The sequence below is a fragment of the Erithacus rubecula genome (assembly GCF_903797595.1).
Source record: "Erithacus rubecula genome assembly, chromosome: 3".
Classification (NCBI taxonomy): Eukaryota; Metazoa; Chordata; class Aves; order Passeriformes; family Muscicapidae; genus Erithacus; species Erithacus rubecula.
In genome coordinates this window covers 77,087,523-77,113,127 of record NC_136689.1, presented here as the reverse complement: position 1 = coordinate 77,113,127, position 25,605 = coordinate 77,087,523, and positions in this window count along the sequence as shown.

Genomic DNA, 25,605 nt, shown 5'->3' with positions numbered 1-25,605 from the left:
TCTCCAAAGAAAAAATTACATGCTATATGTAAAATTACTAGCTGTAAATAAGAAAGCACTATCTCTTAAAAAAAGTTCCAGAGAAGATTAAATAGGAAAAGGAACAATAATTAATAGACTCTTGATAACCTTAAGAACTCTTCCTTAACAGAGGAATAGTTGCTGTTTATCTTAAGGGGGAATTATTTGCAGGGAAAAAAAAAGGTTTTGTTATATAGGATAGCAAAGCTAATTTTCAAAAACCAAATGAGCTACAAAAGCAGCAAACTCAGACAGGACATCTCCACTGCATTTCCCACACCACATGGTTCAAGAACTGCAAAAAGCATTTAGAACAAACCCACTCAACTTTCAGTTTTTGAAATATATTTTATGTTTGAACACAGGCTGCAGTCACTTGCATATTTATAAACAATTACCTGAAAGATTGATTCAAGGTATAAAAACAAGGGGTATGTGTATGTGAATGTATTGTGAACAGATACTTCTGGCTTTGTTAAGAGGATGAGAAACTATTTTTCTTTAGAAGTATATGTTATTATAATTTCCATAATTCACAGCATTTTTGTCCTTGTTCCAAATCTTCCTGCTGCTGCTAAAGATAAAGGTAAGCTTACAGCTTTCTTTTTCTTCTATTTAAATAAAATATTAAAAAAATCCATCCTCCTCTGGGAGGGAGGACAGAAATCCCTCCTTTCTAGTTAGCTTCTGTAATCTGGCATTCTAATTCAAATTAACGGAACTTGGTTATTTCCATAAACCAAGAATATATCTTTATGTACATTTCATAATGTTTGATATTAAATTCTGTGTTCTATAACTGCAAATTCAGAGAAATTGCACGATTTTTATTGTGTTACATTCTATTTGCTTCCATAAGAGATCATGAAACTTGTTATTTATATATGCATCTGGTGAAAACCTGTGCGGTGCTGGAGGCTGTTGGAACCTAGAAGCCTTACTAGTTCTAGAAAGTGTTTTCTAACCTGGAGGATGATGTCTCTAAACAAGTATTCTGATAAAAAAGGTTCTGTCAAGGCATTCTACGTTCCTTTCTTGAGTAGTATCAAATTCTTAAGTTACTTTAGGTGATATTCAGTTTCTGTCAGCTGCAGACAAGTTACTCATAAAAGATGAATACTGATATTGCATAATTTTCATATATCAGTAAAAAAGTGTCTAGTAATAACCAGATAACATCAATGTCAAAGAACAGAAAGTAGCCTAAAATAATAGATCATGGGATATAATCATTAACAGCTAAGCTATGGAATCATCTGACTGATATACTCTCTCAGGCTAAATCCCAAACCTGATTTGCAGCCTGAGATTCTCAGGTTACAAAGACCATAAAGGAATTCACACATCTTTTCAGGTGCTTACATGAGCACATATTACCCAGAAAAAATCAGGATGGTTGTGTTTCTTTGGCAAAATTTGAAAAACAAGCCATAGATAAGTAAATGTACCAGAAATGTGTACTGCCATCAGGTGAACAATCTGCTGCTGTCTCCTACCATTAAATAAAACCCAGCAACTTATCTGGAATGAGCCTTGAATTGCTCTTCACAATAAAATGTGTCTTCAATTAAAATTGACATGGAAATTGCTTGTTATATTAGTAAAAACAGTGTTCTGACTGCTTTGTGGTTGTGCACTGCTTGATTGTGCACTTAGCTCTATCAGAAACAAGGTGTGAACAGCTCTGAGTGATGGCTATTCATAGAAATACATAACTAACAAACAAAATAAACCCAGAAACCCCCCAAACAAACAAACCAACAAAAAACCCAGAACAAAGCACCACCCCCAGATGCACTCAGTTGAACTTTAATGGGCAAAATGGCAAGAAATTAAAAAATTATACAATCACAGCTATGTTACTAAAGGTAAAAAAACTAAGAAAATTATAATAAAATAATCATTGTATGCTTTTCTCCGCTGTCAGAGCAAGAATGGCAACTCTTTTATTTTTCATGACAAGCTGTCTTTCTCATTCTGAAAGGGCAAAAATTAGATGATCAATGATTTTCATCTTTATTTAGAAGTGAACTTGTGCATTATCTACAAGTCAGCCATGTATTCATGTCTGCAAATCTGAAATTGCACAAAAGAGAAATGAAATTTAATGAACAATTTTTTTTGGAGGTTCCCCATTCATTTCTCATGGGTTGATGTTTAGCCAATTGCTTTATCTCTGTGGGGAATATCTTTGAATATCAGCTAAACTTGGGGTCCCAAACCCTTTAAAATGTATTTCTTTTCAGATAACTAGCAGTACCTTCCCCGGTTTAATCTTGTTCGACTTCAGGTGTACTTCAAAACAAAAAATTTCATATGTAGCTAAATTATTCATGTCCTGCAGGAAAACAGAGCTTTTTCTATTAATATTACCAATAAAAGAAAAATGTCTGCCTATTGGACTTTGCATTGAAATTGAATGGTTACACTTTGCATCAGTCTCTGTCACCTTTAGCTAGTGGTGTGTGTACTCTTACTCTTTTCATCACAAACTCAAATGAGTTCACCTATACTTTGTTTTGTCAATATTCCATTTGATTCTACACTAGAAGGGAAGCAGGAGCCTGGCAAGATCACTTACAGTCAAGAGAAATTTCTTTTGTTCCTCATCACCTCTCAGCCAGTAAATTGAGATTGATGGGTGATATTTTGGTTTGATTCATAAGTGTTATAATGCAGAAATCTATATGGCATTTAGGAAAAAAAGTTTCAGTTTGTCTTCTGGGGAACATTCCAGACTTGATTAGGATATGTAGTAGAGATACTGCCAGGAAAATCAACAGTTTGGTTGACTCTTAAACTAAATTTCAGTGGTGGCAAGATGAATCAGCTCTTCGGACACAGTGATGTAAATTTAGGAAGAACAGCAACATCTAGTGAAGTTATTTCCAACATTGGAGTATAAAGTCTTAGCCAGGCATATGGTTGCATTCATATATCCTGTCAAATTTTAATGGAGACTATTTTGCTAGTAAAAGGAAATATTCAGTGGTTATTTCTTAAGAGTCTTTTCATGTGAGAAGAACAATATACGTTTTCTAAGTTTGTTTCTTCTTCCATCAGAAATTTCACAGTAGAGCAAAATACCAGATTTATCTGTCTTTTTATTACTTCACACTGCAAGGCTTCATTAAATCATTCTAAGGGAGTCTAGAATCTACAAATACCTTTTTTTTTACTCCAAGTGAATGTTGTTGGGAGGCAATAGGCAGATCGGTGTTTTAATGTGGCCATCTTATTGAAGGCTTTTTGCTGTAGACAGAAATTGCTTTCTCTAGTTGCAAGATAGTCTAACTCCAGAGCTAATAAATCATGTTAAGAAGTGAACTCATCATAATAGATATAGTTTTTCCATTTGTTTGCCTTCTGCAAATTCTCTTCAATACATTTTAATTACATGTTTATGTTAACATTTATATGATTTAACACAAAACTGCTTTAGCATTGATTTGCATCCTGTGCAGGAGAGTATTTTTCTGCAGACTGATTCTACCCTTTGTTATTTATTGAGAACTGACCTTGACAAGGAGGCTTGGATGGGCCTGATATCATCTTGAATGAGAACTGCTGCCAGGCAACCCATCATTCCTCTCCAGGGTAAGTGAGATGCTACAATATTGTGAGTGCTCTACTGACTTCTGTGAACAAGCTATAACTAAATATATCCATTGGATAATGACAGATAACATTTAGGACCTTCAACAAATGAAAAACAAAGCATGGAGAGATGAGATAGAAAGGGAAAAAACATCTTGCCTTTCTGGGGACTTCATTTGGCCCATGAGAAAATCTAAGAATTCCTTTATGTCTTATGGCAATATATGTATGCAGATTTACCAGACTATGAGTTAAAATAATAAGAGTTATCATGATTAAAAATGAAGTTTTCAAATCCATAGTTCTAACTCATTAGCATAAAAGCAAATTAATGCCGAAAAAAGCTAATAGTGGTGTCAATTAAGAAAAATTGAAAACAATATTTGCAATTCAAACAAAACTAACTGGACTTCTAGAGAGTAGTCACTTTCATTGTGAATTTTATTAGCAATTCATATCTGATGCACACAAACAATAGATCATTTGACCAATGAATCCTATATATATATTGATCAGTACAAATGAATGCGCTGCAAATGAAAGCACACAAGCCATCTATGTAATTAAATTTCTAATTTCAATTAGAAAATAATTAGTATGTATATATGATATAGTATATTAGTGTACATTTGGTGCTACAGCTAAATAATACTTAGCTTGTAGATCTTGTTTCAGAGTATTTCAGTATGCAAGCTCATCTAGACACAAAATCAACTTCTAAACCCTTCTTTTTTTTCTGGAGAAATGGAAAAAGAACTCCAGCAGAATAAAGAGGGGATGGATTTTATAGCTAGCACCTTTCTGAAAAGATAGTATACATCTATGCATAATATGGGCCACTTATAGCATCAGAAAACATTTTATCTCCTGGTAGCAGAGTAGCTGTACTGAAGAGGTTCACTCACTAAATTTAAGAACATCCTTGAGCAGATTATTCTTATAAAGCAAACAGTCCTCTGTGCTGGGAAAGGTATATGAGCTCTATGAGCTTCATAGAGATCTTTAGGAACATCCCACAGCAGAATTAAAGTCTTAACAGCAGTCTTGTTTTCTGGGAGGGTACCAAACTGAAAGAAAGGGGAGACATTAGTGCTTCTTTCCTGATTAAAAGATGGCCATTTAACCTCTTGCATGGAACAAATCTCTTTGGAATCAGAAACCCAAGCTCTAAAACAGTACGTCAGTGGCAGAAGATGCTATTTCAATGCAATCAACAACCTCTCCTCCCAGAGAATACTGTATAGTGAATTGTCTGTTGATTATAGAAGAGTACAATCTCCTAGGGAGTCTGGATCTGCCCTGTAAAGGTCTGGAATAATGCCAGAAATCACAGTTGGCATGGACATTGTTAAAAGAGAAGAGCAAGAGAAAGAATCTGAAAACAAAATCAGGTAATTTAGAAGAAAGAAGTATGCACAGCTATGTCAGTGAAAAGTTCTTAATCTTAGTGTCTGGCTGAGAAAGCACAAGGAGTAAGAATTTGGATTCATCAGAAACCAGGTTGCAACAGTGGATTAAAGAGCATCTATTACTAAGGAACAGATTTTAACTCAGTGATAGAACTAGGTTTCTCATGCATGAAATAAATAACAGTAGTTAAGTTATGGAAGAAGACATACACACTCAAGCAGAGGAATTAGGGATGGTTGGGTGCTCTTTGTACAGGATGCTGTCATGGTTTAGGAGTGGCAGTCCACAATAAGGTGAAACACTCCAAAACTCTTGTCACTTAATCACTTCTCCTCACCTCTTCTTGCAGCAGGCTGGAGAGGAGAACTGGGGGAACAAAAGATGAAGATCGTGGGGGCAGATAATGACATTTTTGCTAGAAGGAAGGACATTAGAAATGAACAGTAACAGCTAAAATGATAGTAACAATGTGTACAAGAGGTGAATGATTCACATGAGAGGCTCACCACATGGAAATCATGAATAGCCAATTGCTCCACCACACTACCCAACCGGAGGGACGTTTTTCTCTGGACCCCTGCACATGATGTGATGTGGTGTAGAACAACATCAGGCTCCTCATGGTCCATACACCCCTGGTTACTGAAAATATTAACCTTGTCCTGACCAGAACCAGGACAGATGAAAAGACAAGAACAAAAGCAGCAGTATTTATGCTTCTATATCAAAGTTGGAAGCTTAAGAAATTGTGTGAATGATCTTAGTCTAGCACTAAATGAAGACATGCAATAGAATGCTTAATATTTATTTAATCACTGGGAGACCATAACTTGGTTACAAAATGTACAGGACTAATGCTAAAATATATATGAAACATTTCTTGCCTCAGAAGGTAACAGAATCCAAACAGATTGAAATTTCTGGTTTCAGATAGGAAGGGTATATTTTCTGATTTATTTTTCTGATACTGCTAGCTGTGATCTGCTTATAGAGATCAGAGGCAAGAAATACAGCAGGAATGGTAATTTTGACTCCATTTAAACTAAAAAAACGTCATATAAGGCTCTAATGCAGAGACCACAATTTTATACACTGTCAGTGACTAGCAGCTGGCTGGAAGCTTCGCAAGGAAACTGGAGATGAAAACATGCTACTCCAGGGGTGCAGCTGGTTTTCAGGTTTTCCACTAATTGCAGCTCACTCCATAATCCTTGGACAAGGACTGTTCTGCTGCTGATCATGTAGCATCACTATGAGGTTACTCTCAAACCTACTGAGCTGCACACACCTCTAACCAGTCATTCTTATTATATTGCTACTATATTGCTTACTGTATTGCTATTCTCTTGCTCTATTTGCAGACAGTACTTGTCAAGTAGTCAAGGTATTAGTCTTCTCAAATTTTGAGCATGTTTTATAGTAGTAGATCTTGTACACTCTGTTTCAGTAACTGTATCTGCTTTTGGAAACTCACCTTTATGGAAATAAAATTGAGTTTAAAATCATGGGAACATTTCTGATCGCAGGAATCTGTACAAGAACCTGGTTATATAATTATTGGGTATCAGTTCAAAATCAGGAATGTAGCTTTCATCTTAGTTTAATTAGCAATATAGTTGCTAAGTACTAATTCACACAGTGTATCAGAACAGAAGTCTAAGCTATCTATAGACAAATATATCTTTAATAATTTAAAACTCTCTATTGGGTAAGAAAATTCATTCAATTATTTTTGAAAAATGCCACTAACTTTATATCAATTTAAAATTTTGTTCCACAGAACAGAACTGTCCCTGATTCTGCATAAAAACTATGTACATCAGCAACAGAAAGAAATGAACTGAAAAATTATGGATGTGGTGGCAGAATGGAATGCAATGTTAACCAATGAGAATATATGCTTAGTGTAGGTATAATTACTTGAAAGACTATAGTCTCCTTTAATTTTTTTTTCATTTTCTTTATTAAAATATTTACTTTTTTCCATATCCCAAAATGCATTTCTCAAAATATCTAAGACTTTTCTTTTCTTTCAGAAAATGAACAAGCCATGCCCTAACTGTTAAGATTATGATAGTCTAGTACCTGAAGTTTGCAGAAATCTCTTAAGTATGCTTTCATCAGATGCATTCACTCTTTTCATTTTTTATGTGAAGTTTATATGTAGCTGCTGCAAGAAGTAGCTTCTACTTCTACATTCTACAGTTTTTAAGGTTGTGAAAAATACATGTTTTGATTACTTGTGTTCTTATAATTCTGTGTGAACAACATGGCTTAGACCATTCTCTTGTCAAGACCACTTTGTATCTTGTTCTGTTTCTACTGCTGAAGAAAAACGTGGTTGGAAATTACCGAGGGTTTTTGCAAAGTTGGACTAATCTGATACAATGCTGAACTTCATAGAGTTTGAAAAGGATTTGCTTTCTGATAACAAAAATATTTATTCCAAAATGGGCTGAATAAGTTCTTTCTAAATAAACTACATATTAATGGAAAAAATTCTTCAGAAGACTGAGTATAGGTAAAAATTAATTCATTTCTACTCAGGTTTATATTGTGTTTATCTAGGTATCTAGTCCTTGTTAAAGAGGAAGACAGATTCTACAGATCTATACATTTGATTTATCATATAATTCACTTTGAAATATTTTTATTCTTATATAAGTATTCAATTTTAAGTAAATACCTGGTATAAAAATTATAAATCACTTCAATAAGTTGATGTTTTAATATTTTAAAAAGTTGCTACATTTTGTTTTCTAGACTTATTACCAAGTCCAGTATCTGTTGGAGTCTATCCTAGGAATATTTTTCTGTAAAAGGCAGATGCTTCTGTTTTACATGCTACAAATAAACCAGAGCAAACTCTGCAGCTGCTTTTTTTTATTTTTTTCTTTTTGTTAGGCCAGGTATGACTGTCATGACTGTTAAACTGGTGCATCCTTTTAATTTGAATTTCAAACTTCACTCTACAATGATGTAAAAAGAATGAGTTGATTTCTTTGCTTTGTACTGTAAATATTTTGAAGCAGCCCTGTTATTGATCAATCTGATATCTGAACTGGAAAATCTACCCTTCATTTTGTAAGTGAGGTTCCATACATCAAAGAAAAATGAAAGTGCTAGTTTGAGTGTAATGTATACATTACATTATGGAGTTTACAAGTATTTGAAGATTTAGATTCGTTTTGTCATATTCCAATGTCACTTAAGAAATGTGAATTCTGCTATTAAGAAATTGGAATTTGCAGTTTTACCATAACTAAACTAAAAATACATATTTTTTTAAAGTGTGTTTGTGCACACTTCATTCATGATTGAATGTGTAAATATATTTTTATGTTCAGCTCTTAGTCTTAATTCTCTGTAATAGTATAATTAATTATATGCATCCAAAAACATATTTCTCCCATAGGGATTCAATGGCAGAAGAGCCAAATACCATAGTGTGATCAGTATTGTTTTACTCTGGTTTGTCATTTGAAGTCACAGTGCCATTTAACAAGTGAAGTGATTAGTAGAGCATAAATTAGGCACTTGTAAAATAAGTGGTACAGTGAAGAGAAAGTGTTTTCTACTCATTTTAATGCTGACTACTACTAGCATCAATATTAAAAACATATTTTAGTAAAAGTTTTTCTGAGTAGGATGTTAATAAGGTAAGTCATCCATGGGACTTTAAACATTCTTCATTAAAATGAATAGCTCTCACACTTTCACTCTATTCATTTCACATCCAACATCCCCATCTAATTTGTGGAAGTCACAATTTCAAGTATGCCACTTGAGAACTGAGCTTAATGACTAGCATTCTTTGGATGCATAAAATGAGAAGAAAAATGTGAACAACCACACTGAGAAGTGCCATTTTCACAACATTTAAGAAAAAGTCCATAGCACAGAAAAGGCCAAGCACAAAGTCTGCCAATTGTTTTGGTCACGATTTCCTCTGTTAGAAGTATGGGCACACAGTGGGGAAATCTGTCACACACACTCAGGCACCCTCCTCTCCTCAGCTTTCAGTAGAGTGTTGAGCAGCTATAGAGGTCAGTTATTTTTCATCATTATATTTTTAATTAGTGTTTTATGAAGTCTTTTCAAAAGTCTAGATGCAAATTTCTTTAAACTGCTAGCCCTTGAGACTTCAGTGTATTGGAGACACATAGAGTAACTGCATTAAAAAACAAACAAACAAAAATTATGACAAATCTAAATATCCAGATAGTAGTGATAATGCTTAGAAATAATTCATGTTTGGCTCATTTAAAAAAATCTCACTTTTATTTAATCTTCAAGGGTATCCAAATCAAAATTATGTGATGAACTGGGATGCACTTAATCAGATTCATCTGATCTGTTCTGAAAAACACTCCAGAGGCAACTCATTGTAATATTTTCTTTTTCTCAAGCTTTCTATAGTGTCTTAATGTGTGTACACATACAGGAATATGCAGAAATTGGAGCATACTGCTACCTTTTTCTATTCTTATCCAATAATATTTTATGGTCTTTAGAATTTTTTTCCATGAACGTTTTTATTTTTCCATTTGTTAAATGATTTTTACATCTACTTTTGAAAGAACAAAAGGATTTTAGCCTTACATGGTATAAGGTGAATGCTTAAGAAGTGAGAAGGCAAGTATTAAATCTCTGGTGTATCTTACTGATCTTGCAACTTCACATAACCCCCACCATAATATTTTATCATTCACAATCCTCCAGCTTCTAATACCTGCTCTCTTTTCAAGTAATCCACCTACTTATTTTTTCTTGAAGTTACAGAACTAGTAACTTAAAGGAAATTTTGGAGTTAATTAATCCATTCTCCAACTGAAGCAAGCACTACACCAACACTGCATCAAATCAGGCATGACTTTATTTAACTGAGTCTTAAAAATCACCCTGGACAGAAAATCTGCAGCCTCTCTGGATAGCCTGTCTTGGTACTGAATTACTCTCCTGGTGAAAAATTTCCTGCTGTCTAAACTGAAGATGTTTTAAAACTTTCATTATTCCTCACGATATATTCTTCTGCCAGTTCTTGCCCCTTAGACTCTAATTTCTTTCATTTTTAACAAGATCATCTTCCCATCTCAAAGCTGTCTCTGTTGTGCCTCAGTGTTTTCATTTATGGCTGTGGATTTAAAGGTTTTCCCATTCCTTTTCTGGCATATATCAGTGGTTCTTTAATGATCTATCCCAAAAGACAGAAACATAAATCCCTTTCCTAATTCTGAAGATAAAAGTAAGTTCTATGAAGCTTCTTGAGTAATGCTGATCAATGAGGGCTTCTCTAAACAGACCCAAAGAAAAACTTGTTCAGCAACTGACTTGCAGTTCTAGAAAGCTCTATTACCATAGTCTATTACTGTCAAAGGCATTCCCTGTTATAGTATGACAAGGCATGAGTATTTCACAAGGCCAGTTCTAAAGGTCTTTTAAAGGCCAGTTCTTCTTACCTACAAGCTACATTTCTGTGAGTGTTTTTATTCAGATTAGATGCTTATGAATAAATGTTTTAAATGTTGAGACACCTTGCTGCATTTATTTCCAGCAGACACCAAGAAAGAAGGTTTCAGTGGTGCCAGATTTCCTCTGTTTCATGATTCAGGGATGTTATCTACTACATCTTCTCACAAAATTTCTTTGTCCTGCTGTCTGTACTACTTACAGTTTTAGGATTCATTTTATATTACACGATCAGGGATTGATCTCTATGTTAAAACTGTTATTTCACTACTTAGATGAATAAACTTTTAATTTTTTTATCTCAGAATTGTTGTTCCTTGTTTCAGAGTTTTTGCTGTAAAGAAAATCACATTCCAGGCTTTGATTATTAAGGAGGTTTAGCTCTAGGGCTGATAGTACTTGCTTTTAATGAAGATATTGCCGCACTAAACTAAGGACAGCTATTTCCATTCCCCAGCTTCTCTGTTCCTTTCCTTTCATTGCAAAATTTCCTGATTCGTAAAAAAAGCTGTACTCTAGAAGGTGGGAAAGTGGCTGGTGGCTGTACCCTCAGCAAATTTGCAAACAACTAAGCTGAGTGGTGTGCTTGATACGTCTGAGGGATCAGATGACACCCAAAGGGAGTTAGATAAGCTCTAGAATGGACCCCATGAGAACTTCATGAGGTTTAACAAGACCAAGTGCAAGGTGTTTCTCCTGGCTGGGGTAAACCCTGGTATCAGCACAGGCTGGGGGATGAACAGATCAGAGCAGCCCTGCCCAGGAGGACCTGGGGGTGCTGGAGAGGCTGGACATGACCCAGCCATGGGCACTGACAGCCCAGAAACCAATCGTGTCCTGGGCTGCATCCAGAGCAGTGTGGGCAGCAGGGGAGGGAGGGGATTCTGCCCCTCTGCTCTGCTCTGGTGAGACCCCACTGCAGTGCTGCATCCAGATCTGGGGTCCCAGCACAAGGACATGACTGTTGGAGCAAGTCCAGAAAGGCCCAACAAGTTGATCAGAGAGATGAAGCATGTCTCCTATAAGAAAAATCAGAGAACTGAGATTGTTGAGTCTGGAAAAGACTGTGACCTTTGGGGTGATGTAATTCTGGCCTTCCAGTCACTGAAGGGACACTGCAAGAAACGTGGAAAAGGACTTCTTGTGATAGCAAGTAGTGGAGGGACAAAGGAGAAAACAAGTGTAAAGATTTTCTTCCTAATATCTAATCCAAACCTACTTTCTTTATGTTTTTTCACTGAAAGGGTGACGAGACTGCCCCATTTCTAGAAGTGTTCAAGGTCAGGTTGGACGAAACTAAGCAAAGAGGTCTTGTGAAAGGTGTTCCTTCCCAAGGAAGGTGCTTGGAACTATAGGATCTTTAAAGGTCCTTTTCAATTCAATCTATTCTGTGATTGTGAGGTAGTGGTATTTGATATTAGATTTGGTATCTTTTAAGTGATACTAAACCTATGAAGAAAGTTATGTGTGACCATGTGACTTTTAATAAATTTATACTTTAAAATAAAGCTCAATTTCACAAACACTACTGTTTAAAAATATAATGTGGTTGAACTTGATTAATAAAAACCTCTGGCCATAAAACTGTTGGAATGAAAGTATGAGGGAACTTTGTTTAAAAACATTTGTATTCATAAAATGTACATAGTAAGCACATTCATAATACTGAATTTTGAATGGGAATAACTGAGACAAGTGTGGGGTCAATACTCTTCCAAAATAATGTATTCGCAGTATGAATATAAACAATCCAGAGAGAGAGAGAAGATTTAGTGATAGAAACTAAAAAAAATATTTGAGGTCATACACTTCTATAGTTCAAAAGGGTTTTTTAAGTTCTCTGGAAATTTTCACATGCAAAGAGGCAAATTATGTTCCCTGGATTTGATTAGTGATTTAGTCTGCAGGCTCTGAAAATCTGAAACAGTACTTGATCAAGAAACAGACTCTTCTCCTTTGTTTGGAGATTGCCTCTATCATTGAAGATTTAAGCTTTCTTTTCTTTTAGCAGTTATCCTGAAAGCCGAAATTCTTTCAAATACTAAATTACTAAAAATATGTATTTTCTTAATCCTAATATGACAAGGTAAAAAAAATTTTTGTTTGACCAGAAATTGCTACCAATGAAAATTTAAAATAAACTGGGTTTGTAGCAGTTTTTCTAGAATCAATCTGAATTCTCGCTTGAACAATAAATGTGTTTTATTTTGCAAAAGATTTTTTTATAAAAATAAAATACTGTGAAAACACTAGGGTCCAAAGGAATATAACATTTCTATGCCACCATCAACATTCCACTTACTTTGTCCAATAAGAGCAAACTTGACACAAAGTTTCTAGAAGTCTTTAATGAATAAGCAGATAATTTTTTTCAGGGCCTTGACTTATTTAGTGCTTAGTAGTTAAATGGTAAGGATTTCACAAGCTCCTTGGTCCATTCCAAATTCACCAATCCTGCTTCTATAAATTGAAGTAGACTCAGGCTGCTGAGAGAGGCCGTGGATAGCTCATCCTTGGAAGGGTTCAAGACCAGGTTGGATGGGGTGGGACCAGCAACCTGGTCTATTGGAAAATGTCCCTGCCAGTCAAAGAGAGGGTTGAAATTAGATGATGTTTAAGGTACCTTCCAACCCAAATTATTCAATGATTCAATGATTCAGTGATTCTGTGATTCTATGTGACTTTGAAGGAAATTAAAAGTCCTAGTAATTTTCTATTGCCCACTAAATGCCACAGAAATATTAGATCTGTTCTATTTGTGGATCTTAAGAACATTGAATGCGTATGCTTATCTCTTTGAATAAAAAGTTTTAAAATTACCATATTATTCAACAGATTTATTACAGCATTAAAAATAAAAGTATTAAAATTGTAAGAAGGAAAGTAACACAGAAAATCATGTGCAAAGAAAAAGAAAATACATTGTCAGGAGTACAACCATGTGGTCTTGCTGTCATGAGGCAGGGGTAATGTGTTCATTAAATTGGATATCTATGTCAAATTTTTGCAGTTAGAAGAAGGATTTCGTAGGTGTTGAAGATTTGCTTCAGTTAGAGGCTTTAATAACTTTTTCTTGTATATTTAAATATTCGGGTGAATTTGTCTTTGCTTGTGGTGACTGGGCAGAACACAGACATACAGCACATGTAACATATCTAGAATATTTAAAATGATGATTTCTCCTGGTATCACCTCATCAAGTGAGAATATTTATTTATTTTTCACCTTGTGTCCAGAAGAATCCCCCAGAAAAATGACTCAGTTCATTTAGCTGACTGGACTGACTTGACAGAATCCTTGTGAAAGTGCTTCAGTTCAACACCTCTGGGATGACAGCAGGACAGAAATCACAGTTTCTGAGGCAAATAAGGGAAGGCAGAGATCAGACAAATTATTCTGCTTTATTGTTCATATTCCATGGTTGTCCTAAATAAATGTAGTTAATCTCACTCTATTATCTAACTGCAACTGTGGGAATATAGGGTCTTTTCTTCAAAGGGATGTCCTAATATTTTCTCTAGGACACTTTATGATTAATTTTAGAAAGTGTGCTTCCTTGCAAAGTGATGGTAGGGACAAAAAGGTAGCTCACATTCTCATCAATTTCTTTAAAGCTTACTTTGTCAAAACAGAATATAATCTAGTCTGAAAAGTGTTAAGCTAGCAAGTTAAATTCTCTGACTTTCAAGCAAAACCACTCTATAAAGATATAAGATACTAGACCAAAGCTCTAACAAAAATTTTAGTATAGACTTTGTTGAGGAGAGTTTGCGCATAGAATGCTCTGCCTTGTACAGAGAAGATGAAGAAGCAAGTTATAAACCTTGAGAATTATAATCACCACTAGAACCTAAGGACTTGACCCTGTTGCTAAGGAACACTGAAGAATTTCTAAGATCTTACAAATCCACAATATTGTAGAGGCAGGCAAGGCAGTAAAGAAAGAATCTGGCAGATGTGTAGACCCTACCATACATTACTGACATTTGGTGCCATAAATATTTATGGCATACATATGGATACCTCTGAAGTACAACAATTTTGTCTTTGTCACATGAAGATCACCAATGAACAAAATCTGTAACTAAATAAACTGTAAAGGGGTTTTTAATGGGGAGTAAATGGAGCAACAACAGGAGAATGAAGCCTAAAAGACCTTCACTAACTTGGGACAGAAATTTAGTAAGGAAAGTCATCCATGTCAACTGGATACCTTAGGCTACCTAGAATAATATCTCTTCATTTGAAATAGGTAAAATGAGCACTTAGAAATCTTTCAAGAGGATGTGTTTCCAAGTTAACTAAATTAAGTGTCAGATGTAGTATTGGTGGGGGTAGGCAAATGCTACAGACTTGTAAATTATGTAGGCTGCTTATGTTCCATTGAGGTAAATACCTAAATATTCCTTAAAACCAAGTTTTCTACTTGAAGGAGTTTGGAGAAATTTAAATTTTCAGGAACCAAAAGTTTGCAGAGATCACCGTACAATCACCCCTTTAGGATTCTGCTTTAATCTTAAAAGATGTTATCTTCTTTAAGAGAATACCCAGACCTGATGAAAAAAAAAAAAAGGAATTTTGAGATATTACTATCTACTTGACCACACAGGGGACAATGATAACAATATGCAAAAGAGGTCAGGGATGCTTTGAGATTAAGGCATACAAGAGAAATAGCATTTTTTTACTCACCTTATTTAAGTCAGGGAAAGATCACAGAAGTTCTCATAAAAGGCAGGGTAATTTAATTTTTATTTGGTCCTATGCAAAAGGATGTGATTCTAAATGCTGATGCTCGAGGCCAATTCAGTTACAGTGATTTATTTTTGTAATTCAGTATTTATAGAATCATAGATTGTCTCTATTTGGAAGGGACAAAAATCTTCTAAGGCCAACTCTTGGCCCTTCCCATGGCATTCCCAAAAGTCACACTGTGCCTGAGAGCATTATCCAAGTGCTTCTTGAATTCTGGCAGTTGTGCCATGAGGAGCCTCCTCTGGTGCCCAAACACTGTGGGAGTGAAGAAGCTTTTCATAATATCTAAACTAAGCCTCTCCTGACACAGACTCAGGCCATTCCCTCAATCCTGCTGCTGATCACCAGAGAGATCACTGCTTGCCATTCTGCTTTCCCATGTGAATAAATTGTGGACCACCATGAGACTTCTCAGTGTCCTCTTCTCCTGGCTGGACAAGCCAAGTGACCTCAGCTTCAAATGACTTCCTCTAGGCCCTTCAGCATTTCTATAGCCTTTTTCAGTAGCAACAAAAGCAGACATTCCCTAGAGCTGCAGTCAATTAAAAAAGGTGGCCAATATAGAAACGAAAAAATTTATTGAAAGAAAAGTAAAAGCAAAAAATAGGAGGTAGAAATCTTCTCAGGCAGCATGGAAATTATTTGTGGACCATGTTAGAAACAAAAAGTATATGTGCACAAATGGTTAGGAAATATTTTAGAGAGAACAACTAAACATGATGGTTAGAGACTATGGTAAGCACTATGGTAAAAAGAATCACTGGAGATGGCATTGTAACCCTCAAATAAATGCCATAGGAGAAATTAAAATATCTAGTAAGGTAAGAGTGCTAGGGCAACAAAACATAACAAAATGTTATTTTACTAAAGAACTAGTAAAAGATATGAAAATCATCAACTAAATTCTCTTCAAAATTGAAAGGAGGGAAAAATTTTCAGGGTTAAAGTGATTCATACAGAAGATAACAGTTGGCAGTGGTTTATTTACCAGCTTGTTTCTATATCCTGGACATAAAGGCACACACTTGCAAAAACACACACTAGCTTTTTTTTTCCAAAATCTTGGCTCTTAAACCAGAGTTTGAACTTTCTTTTTAAACTAACAAGTAAATGCTGACAGCTACACTAATTCCTTCCTACTCATGTTTACGTTGTCCATACAATAAAGAGGCAAATTTCTCGAATATATATCCCCAAATGACTTCCATGACCCTGCTGCTGTCTTATCACTGCTAACTCTATTCCATAAAGTCCTTTTTTGGAGTATTAGGTGAATGAATTTCCCTGGTATTAGTCTCTTCTCCCTTCTGTTATCTACCTGCCTCATAAATTCAAATTAGATGTTAGCCTAGCTACTCCAGCCCTGATTCCCTCTGCCTATGCTCTCTCTACTGCCTTCCTAGCTGCCTAGCTGCTAGTTTACACAGCTGTCCTTCTGCCTCCAGCCACTAATGACATTTTCACCAGACTGCTTTTCAGATAGAGCCCCTTCTTAGACTCACTCTGGGCTCTTAGAGATGAAACTTAGGTTATTGTTTGGCGAGTTTTTTTCTGCACAATGCATAGGCCATGACCTTTTCAAATACACAAGTAGAGCTTGTTCAGAATCTCATTTGGCACACCATTTCCTTGAAAATTTCAAAACTTCTCTCCTAGTTTATTTGGGACATTGAAACAAATACTGTTTTCCCATTCACCTTTAGATTTTCATTTTATGTCTTTTTCCACTTGCTGTTTCCCATGGCACTCAAATAAACTGATGATTTTTACTTTGGCTGTCTGATGTATATCATCTCTATTTTTGTATGAAAAATCTGATCTTGAACTTTAATTATTCCAGGAAGCCAATTTTCAACTTCTGATTAGGTTAGATTTTGGGTTTTGGTGGGGATCATTTATTTGGTTGGTTTTTTGTTTGTTTGTTAGTTTGTTTTTTGGGTTTTGTTTTGTTGCTTTTCTTTTTATTCATTTAAATCTTTATGCTTTTGCTTTTATATTCTTCCATCTCGGAAAAAATTGTACTTGGTTAAAGTTCCAAGGTTTTGGTGGTGAGAGTGGGAGGGGAGCAGAGGCAGTACCTATGTGAAGGCAGACACTGTTAGTTCTAGCCAGATCCAACTGCCTCATTGCAGGGCAGGGATGAGTAAGGAAAGGGAAAACACTGCCAGGCAGCTGGGCCTGAGGGGAACCATGTGAGAAAATCTTGCAACCCCAAGGGGAGAAAGAGAAGTTAATGACAGGGATGCCTCTGCAGCCTCAGGAGAGAGAAATCTGTGGAGAATGTGTTTTAGATATCCACTCTGCAGGCTGTGAAGTGCCCCACATCACAGCAGGTGAAAATGGCCTGATAGAAGATGCAGCCCATGGGAAAGACCACACACTGGAGCAGGGAAAGTATGAGGAGAAATAAGGGGGAGAGAGTAGCTGTTAGTGAGTGATTGAAGCCCCATTTTCCATCCCCCTCTGCTGCTGGTGGAAGGAAGCAGAAGAGTTAGGAATGACAGAGAAAGGTGAGCCTGTGAAGGAAGGGAGCTTGGTTGAAGCAGTCTTTAAGTTTTTGGTCTTTATTCCTTCTGGTCCAACTCTATATTGGTTAAATTATGGGATTTTTCCTCAAGTTGTGTCTTTTCTACTGAATGTACTTAAGATTTATTGTCCTCAAGAGGTCAGTGATCTCCCTGTCTTACCTCAAGCTGGGAACTTTTTTATTTTCTCCCATGTTCTGTTCAGGAGGGGCAGAGGCAGGACAACTGGGTGGGATCTGGCAGCTGGAAAAGGTCAATCCATCACTGAAGTTCCATGTAAATATTTGCAAACTTCTCCACCATCTGTCTTACTACTTGTTTTTTTCATACACCACTTTGCTGTGGGTTTTTATAAAAACGGTGATAATCATTAGTTTGATGATGTGTGAAAGGACTGGTTATGTTGATTAATAAATTTCTATGTATTACTATGTACCTTTGCCTCTTTTGAGCAGCTTAAAAATCCATGGGGGTAGGGAGGATTTTGTTGTATATGGTTATAGAGTATTCATCAGTTTGATTCATGGAGAGAGTCCCTTAAGGATATTTAGATAAGAAAATTCAACCCCAATTTCTTCCCCTTACACTGCATTACTTCTGTTAAAAATGTAAGTATTTTATGGAAATTTATGACTATATAATTTTTCATTAATTTGTGTATTCTACAAACATCCCCATATTAAAATGTTCACAATATTATTCAGTTGCCGCTGAAGTCTATTTCTGTACATTGTAAAATAAAGCAGGATGGACATAGGTGACCACCCTGGAAGATGGAGTAGATGAGCACTGGAGGTCCTTTACAACACAAATTATTGTGTGTTTCTAAGTAAAAATCTCTCAAATCCTTATTGATGGGGATTTATGCAGTGATATGCAAAGTAGTTCAAAAAATAAAGACTTTGTAGAACAGATCATAAATCTGAGAGTATTTCCAAATAAAATACTTAGTAGTTGAGTATTAACATGTAGAAATAATTTCTAAATCTCCTGTTAAGGACAGATTGTCTCTTCTAGAAAAACAGCAAAACCACATTAATTAATCATACACATGTCTACAGTGATACACAAAGAATAATTACTATGTATTGTCTGTCTATTCTTCAAATATTTTTCAACTATTTTGCAAATATGTAAATAAGTACATATTTACACATGCAGATTTTTTTGAGAATGAATTGTTTTCATAATTTCCTTAATATTTGATACACAGCTTGCATTTTACTCTTGGGAAATTATGTCTAAAATGTCTTTCTTTCATGTTACTTCAAACATAAATTTCCAATAGTTTTTGTTTTCAGTTTTTTTTATTTTTATTTTCTGGAATTATCCTTGGAAATGAGCTTACTAAGAAAAATGTTCCTAAATCTGCAAATTTTAAAAAGAATGAAGAAAAAGTAATTCTGCATATAAATACAACATTTTAAAGCATCTAAGTTACTTTCATCAATCAGGTAAGCATGAAAATTCCATGTGGTTTATGTTGCCAGAGTAAGAATCAAATAATTCTAAGTAAAAATCTAGCTAATTGCTTTGGAATATTGTTTAGACCTGCAAATTGCAATACAGTGTATTCTTGAAACTATCTGAGAGGGGATGTGGAAAACCAGAGAACATTCTCCATTAAGGGGGAAGACTGTTGAGGGGTCTTCTTTATGCTGTCCCTGAATAAGTCAGACAAACCTCTCCATTCCATGAATTGCTTTGTGAAGAGTCCCCATAATAGAATGCTGACAGACTGGTTGAGCACAAGTGTCTCAGCTTTCCTGGGATGCTGACAGACAAACCAAATACTATGAGTCAAGGAAATCTTCCATCTTCATGTGAGGAGAGAAAAAGGACTGCATTTAGTCTTCTTGAGTTTTTAGATTTTTAACCATAGATGGGACAAGCTGCAGTCTGCAGCAAACACTATTAATTTTTTCTTTGATTATTAGAAATTGTATATAGTTGTCAATTGAATGAAACCAAACTGGCAACTGCTGAAAATGACAATTACAGCAAGTTTCACTGATGTTGAAGAGTACAAACATCACTGATGACAAATTGGAAATAAACATCAAACTAGCCAAACAGCTTGTAAGCTTGCTAAGTCTGACATACAAATTATGCTATTTCTTGTCACAGCTCTACTAATAGTGATTAATTTAATCTGAGGAATTAAATTCTGTCCTGTTACTGTGATACAGATTAATTTCTTACAATGCATTTTTGTCCTTTTTTTTTTTTGTTCCTAACTCATAAATATTACTCAGCCATTATCTGTCTAAACTACAAAGACATGTAGGATCAGATGTCATAATCCATACTGTTCAGAGGAACATCAAAAAGACATTCAGAGGAAGGGTCTGTAGAATATCAAATTCCTCTATATGACTGTTTGAAAGGCAAGTGGCCTTTCATATCTTGGAGTAGGTGAAAGCCACATAATTGCTAGATGACATATGAGAGAGCATCCAGGGCTCTCAGTTGCTTTCACTGTGTTGCTTTAAAATCATGCCATTCAGCAAAACTATTTTTCATAGTTATCATAAGTAGAATTTTTTCCTGATTTTTCTAGTTAGTATAGGTGATATTATCTTAAAATGCCAGTTTGGATTTTCCAATAATTGTAGATGATTGAGGGCAAAAGCATTTAAAAATCTGAATCTGCAGTTTATTGTAGCTTTTTTTTTCCTGTGTATTTACTATGCACACACACACACAGGCATACATTTGGAAACTGTGTAGAAAAGATACTTGCATATTTTTCTAGCCTGCAGGGAAAATCGTTATAGCTTTTATCATTGAGGGTATGAAAAATTCAACATTAAATCATTTTGAATTAATGGGAATTTTTCTCTTAGGGCAGAAATAATTCTGTGTGGTACCTCCTGGAAGCCAAATAAGATGATTTCAACCTCTTGGGAGGAGATACAGCAGCTTCACAGAAGCAGCCTTTTGACTGACTTACATTTAATTCCCAGTAGGTGTTTCATTTTCTCTTAAAGATTTAGTCATTATTTTCCCTTTTGATTCAGAACAAACATCTTTCTCTTCAATTGCAATAAAAAGGATCAAAACTCAAAGAGCTTACTTTTTCATAAAATATAGGACATGCACATATTCTTTCTGGAAGCAGTCTTCTGATTCATCTGAACGATGAACTAATACTGATGAATGAATGGAAAGAATTAAATGTATGTTTCTGCAGGCCCAATAAAAAAAAGGAAATGTCAAAAAGATAAGTATGGATAAGAAAAAATCAGTTTTCAACCCAGTTTATCTATTTTGACACAAAATATTCCACAGATTAGAGTACCAACTGAAAAACATCAAATCTAAAATGGAAATACAATCATTACATGTTTATCTTTTCAGAATAAAAAGTAATGTAAAGTGTTCCATAGGGGAAATATTAACAACATTATGAAGGGAGCAAGAGAGGGAAGAGGAAAAAAATAAAAACCAAAACATGGACTTTATGAGATAGATATGAGTAAAGAAAGAAAGAAAGAAAGTAGAGACCTTCTCCACAACGTTAAACACACTACTAATGTTACCAAATTTCAGAGAATCATAATATAAATTTAAGTTTTAATAACTTTTACTCATAGGGGTCCCTAAATCAGTTAGTTTTGGTATGAATATGTAGAGTCATCTTTCATGTCTTCTCCACCAGCACAAGCTATATGAGCTACCCTTTCTTTCCCACATACATTTGTAATACCAAATTTATATCTTATTCTGCATTTCTCAAGAAACAATATAACTAAAGTATTTTATGTTCTCTCATCATGAAAATAATAACCTATACAGAAAAGTACTTTTGCATTCTCTGGTTTGTTTCTTTTTTCTTTCAAGTAGAAGACAAAAAAAAATCCAGCTAGCCAAAGAATAAGAATGCATATACTCTAGGAATGCTGTAAAAGTTTTCTATGGAGAACACTTGACATGAGAAAAATGCATCTAGGTAGAGAAAGGTGCATGCAGGTGTGCAATCAGCAACCTGTCCAAACTCATGAAAAGTAGGAAGCAGAACCACAGGAATTTCATGAGCTGCTGCTAAGAAATCTGAGCTAAACAGTTAATTATGATATTTATTATATATATGACTTAAGAGAAACTGCAAGATTAAGTCTTATTATAGCTTTAGGCAGTTTTTGGATCTCCTGAATCACAAGCTACCTTTGTTTCTTAGACAGGTGCTTTTTCCTGAAATATGCAAAATACCTACCAGGCTAATAACAAGCCATAAAAATTTATATTGCAATCAGACTGTAGAGTTTGGTATGAAACAAACATAGCAGATAATCTATTCATTTTATACTGGCTTTTCAGAAATAGAAAAGAAACCAAAGGAGAAACCAAAACAAACGAAAAAAACCCAAACAAAAACAAACAACACAAACAAACAACACCCAAACCAACCAACCAACCAACCAACCAACCAACCAACCAACCAACCAACCAACCAACCAACAAACCAACACCCCCTGCCCTCACCACCAAAAAAAAAAAAAAAAAAAAAAAAAAAAAGAAAATTAAAGAAAAAACAGAAAAACTGGTTTTGAAGAATATCCTGAACTACAAAATGCTTCTAGAGTTTGTTTTAAACTCTGGGAATCATGATCCCATTTACTACCACTGATAATAGTATTTTGCTGTGTTTTTCATATTTTCTCAAATGTGGCTGTTAACCAACTCAGAAATCACTGTGATTTGAAATATTTTCAGAAATCACTGTGGTTTCAAATATTTTCCTGTACATGCTTGTGGCAAACTGTATAAGTTGAAAGTAAAATAAATGACTTTTTGGTCGGTTGTTGGGTTTCTTTTTCCCTAAATGGCCCCTGTTTAACATTTTTTATGCTTGACAACTTAACATGGCATGGAGAATATTGCAACTCATCTTTCTGCAATTTGATAGTCCATTTTCTAAATCAAGAATGCCAGCTTCCACGAGTTAATTCCCCTTAACAGATTCTGCCTTCAATAAGAAGTGGATGACTACACAAAATCGCAAAACAGGCACTATTTGTCACCAAATTTCTAGTGCCAGTTCATGACTAAAAGAGAAAGTAATTGACAGCTGCAGTTTCTGATTAAAGAAAATACTAAGAACATTTTTGCTTATATCTTAATTTATTTAGAAATGTGTCTCCCCTTTGAAGTAGAAGGTAATTAAAGCAACAACATATTAGCAATTCTTATTCAAAATTAACAGTTATCTCCCTCTTCACTAAACAAAAAAACCAAGCTATTTAGGAAAACACATTCACTGATTCTCTCTCAGCAACTATGAAACTCCAGACTGATATGTGCCATGATACACACATTAAAATGCTGATGTTGAGCAAGTATAATCTAATGAATGCTGCACTTCTACCAGAGAGTTGACTCAAGATCTACTTTTCTTCAAAGAAAAGTTCAGGGAAAAAAACAAACCAGCAACTGAGTCTACCTAAATTACCTAAGTTACTTAACAAATTGTAAGAAAATATGTTAATCTTTGCTTGTTAAATTTCTGCCATCTTCTTGCTATTTAGGAAATACTGTGTTTGTTTTAAATGCCTCAAATACAGCAATTAACATTTAAACACCAGACACATACTATTATATAATAAGGAGCTCCTGTCCTTTCCCTTTCTTCAGTATAGATGCCATGTTGTGACAGCACCCAGATTTAACATGAGCCCCAAATAAGCATGTTTCTTTCATCCATTCTCACTCTGCTATATTGAAAACTCTTTTTGTCACAATGCAGCAATCTTCCATAAATTTCTTCTTCTTCTACAAGTCTCAGTTCTACCCACAATAACTAATCCACCAAAATTCAGAAACATTGTTATCCCTAAACATGAAATGAAAAACTCTTTAAAAATACCAACACAACAAAACCCAAAAACCTCCAAACTGTAAATGTGACTCAATAGTGAGGAGGGAAATTTTGTGTCTACTGTTTTGTATTTTAGAATATTATTTTCCAGGAATGATTAGAAAATTAATAATAGGCACGGTCAATTTCAAGTTTTAATCAACATAAAATATATTAATTAAACTAATCCATGGCTTCCAATTCCTGAGAAAAAAATATATACATATAATCTTTTAAAAGGAACAATTTCACAATATATTGAATATGAAAATACAAGCTTTCAAATGGGGTAGATGGTCAAAATAACAACCATATAACCCTACTTGTATTAATGGCCACATAATCCTACTAGTCACTAATCACAGGCTGATTTTATTAGAAGTCAAACACTGTTGTGACACTTTCTTCTACTAGAAGAAAATTAATGGTTTCTTACCTTAATATCACTGAACTGATAAAATGCAAAATTCACACACAAAATGCAAAATTTCAAAGTGCAACTACACAGCATGAGGAAGGTGCATCACTGGGTACTCATTAGAGAGACGAAAGCTAGAATTACTCGGGGTACATCTAAATGGAAGAGGTCTACTGATTTAAGATTGCTTTATATAGACCAAGTAAAACAAATTCTACTTAAATGGTAATTACTGAAAAAATAATTCTTCAGAATTTAGGATAATAAATTGCCTTTTTAAGAAAAACTCTACAGATTAATACAATTTAGAAAAATCCTTAGACAAATAATAGACAAAATAATTTTTTGATAAATTAGTTCAAGAAAGAAGTTAATTATTTTCCAATAACACACAATATAAACTGAACTTACATTACAATGCAAAATATGAGCATTGAGTTTAAAATCGAAATACTTGAAGTTGCTAAGCAACAGTCTTTGTTTATCATTGGCTCTGAAATAAAAGCACTAGAAGCATAAAACAAAGTAAACAAGTATACAAGAATATAATCTATTCCATATTCAACATAAAAAAACCTTTTTGTTTACAGAATATAAATTAATAAATATTCTTGACAACAACTTGATCTATGGTTCAATGCAATTTTTGTCTATGCATTGTTACTGCTATTTTGACTTAATGTTTAAAACATTAGTAAAAAAGACATAACTAAGTAAGAAGTAAGAATCTACAGAAAAATTGCATTATTGAATTCAATTTCTGGGAAATGTTCAAACTAAACTCATTCTATATCTGAGTGTGGACACAGACTGATAGAAAAAAGAAATATTAATTTATAATATAAATATCTTAGCATATAGACTTGATTGTCCAAATATATTTATTTAATCTCACTTTAAAGCATACGTTTATTTCTTTTAAAATAATAGATTTTTAGCAACATTTCTTCTTATAAAATAAGTGATCAAAGCCAGGTTGGATGGGGTATTGAGCAACCTGGTTGAAAAGATGGTATCCTGGTCTATGGCAGGAATGTTGGAACTAGATGATCCTTAAGTTTCCCTGTCATCCAAATTATTCTATGAATCTACAAAATAAAAGAGATATTTATTCTTTCTGTTTCTGAATCACTCAGGTCACAAAAAGCCAAGGCTGGGACTGTGCATCAAGGGACTGCATGGGGCTGTCCAGTTGTAGAGCAGTGTAACCACAATGAAGGAATAGCAGCTTCCCAAACATGTTGAGGCAATTGCTGAGGCTTAACCATGCTGCCTTTAAAACACTTTCTTCTTGTGACAAATGCCTTGTAGTGAGTGGAGGGAACTCAGACTATGTGAAAAGGAGCATTCTATCCTCATGATTCTCAGCTGGATTCTCGCCAGACCCAGTCTGATTTAGTGTTTGAAACCAGAAATTGAACTGTCTAATATGTCTGCCCTACAACTACCTAGGTTTTCACTGTTGTGTCATCATTTTAGTTCTTAAAAAGGTGTGGCTCTCTTTCACAGCTTTCAATTTTTTTCTCCAGTGTAAGTAAATGAGTTCAAGGCTT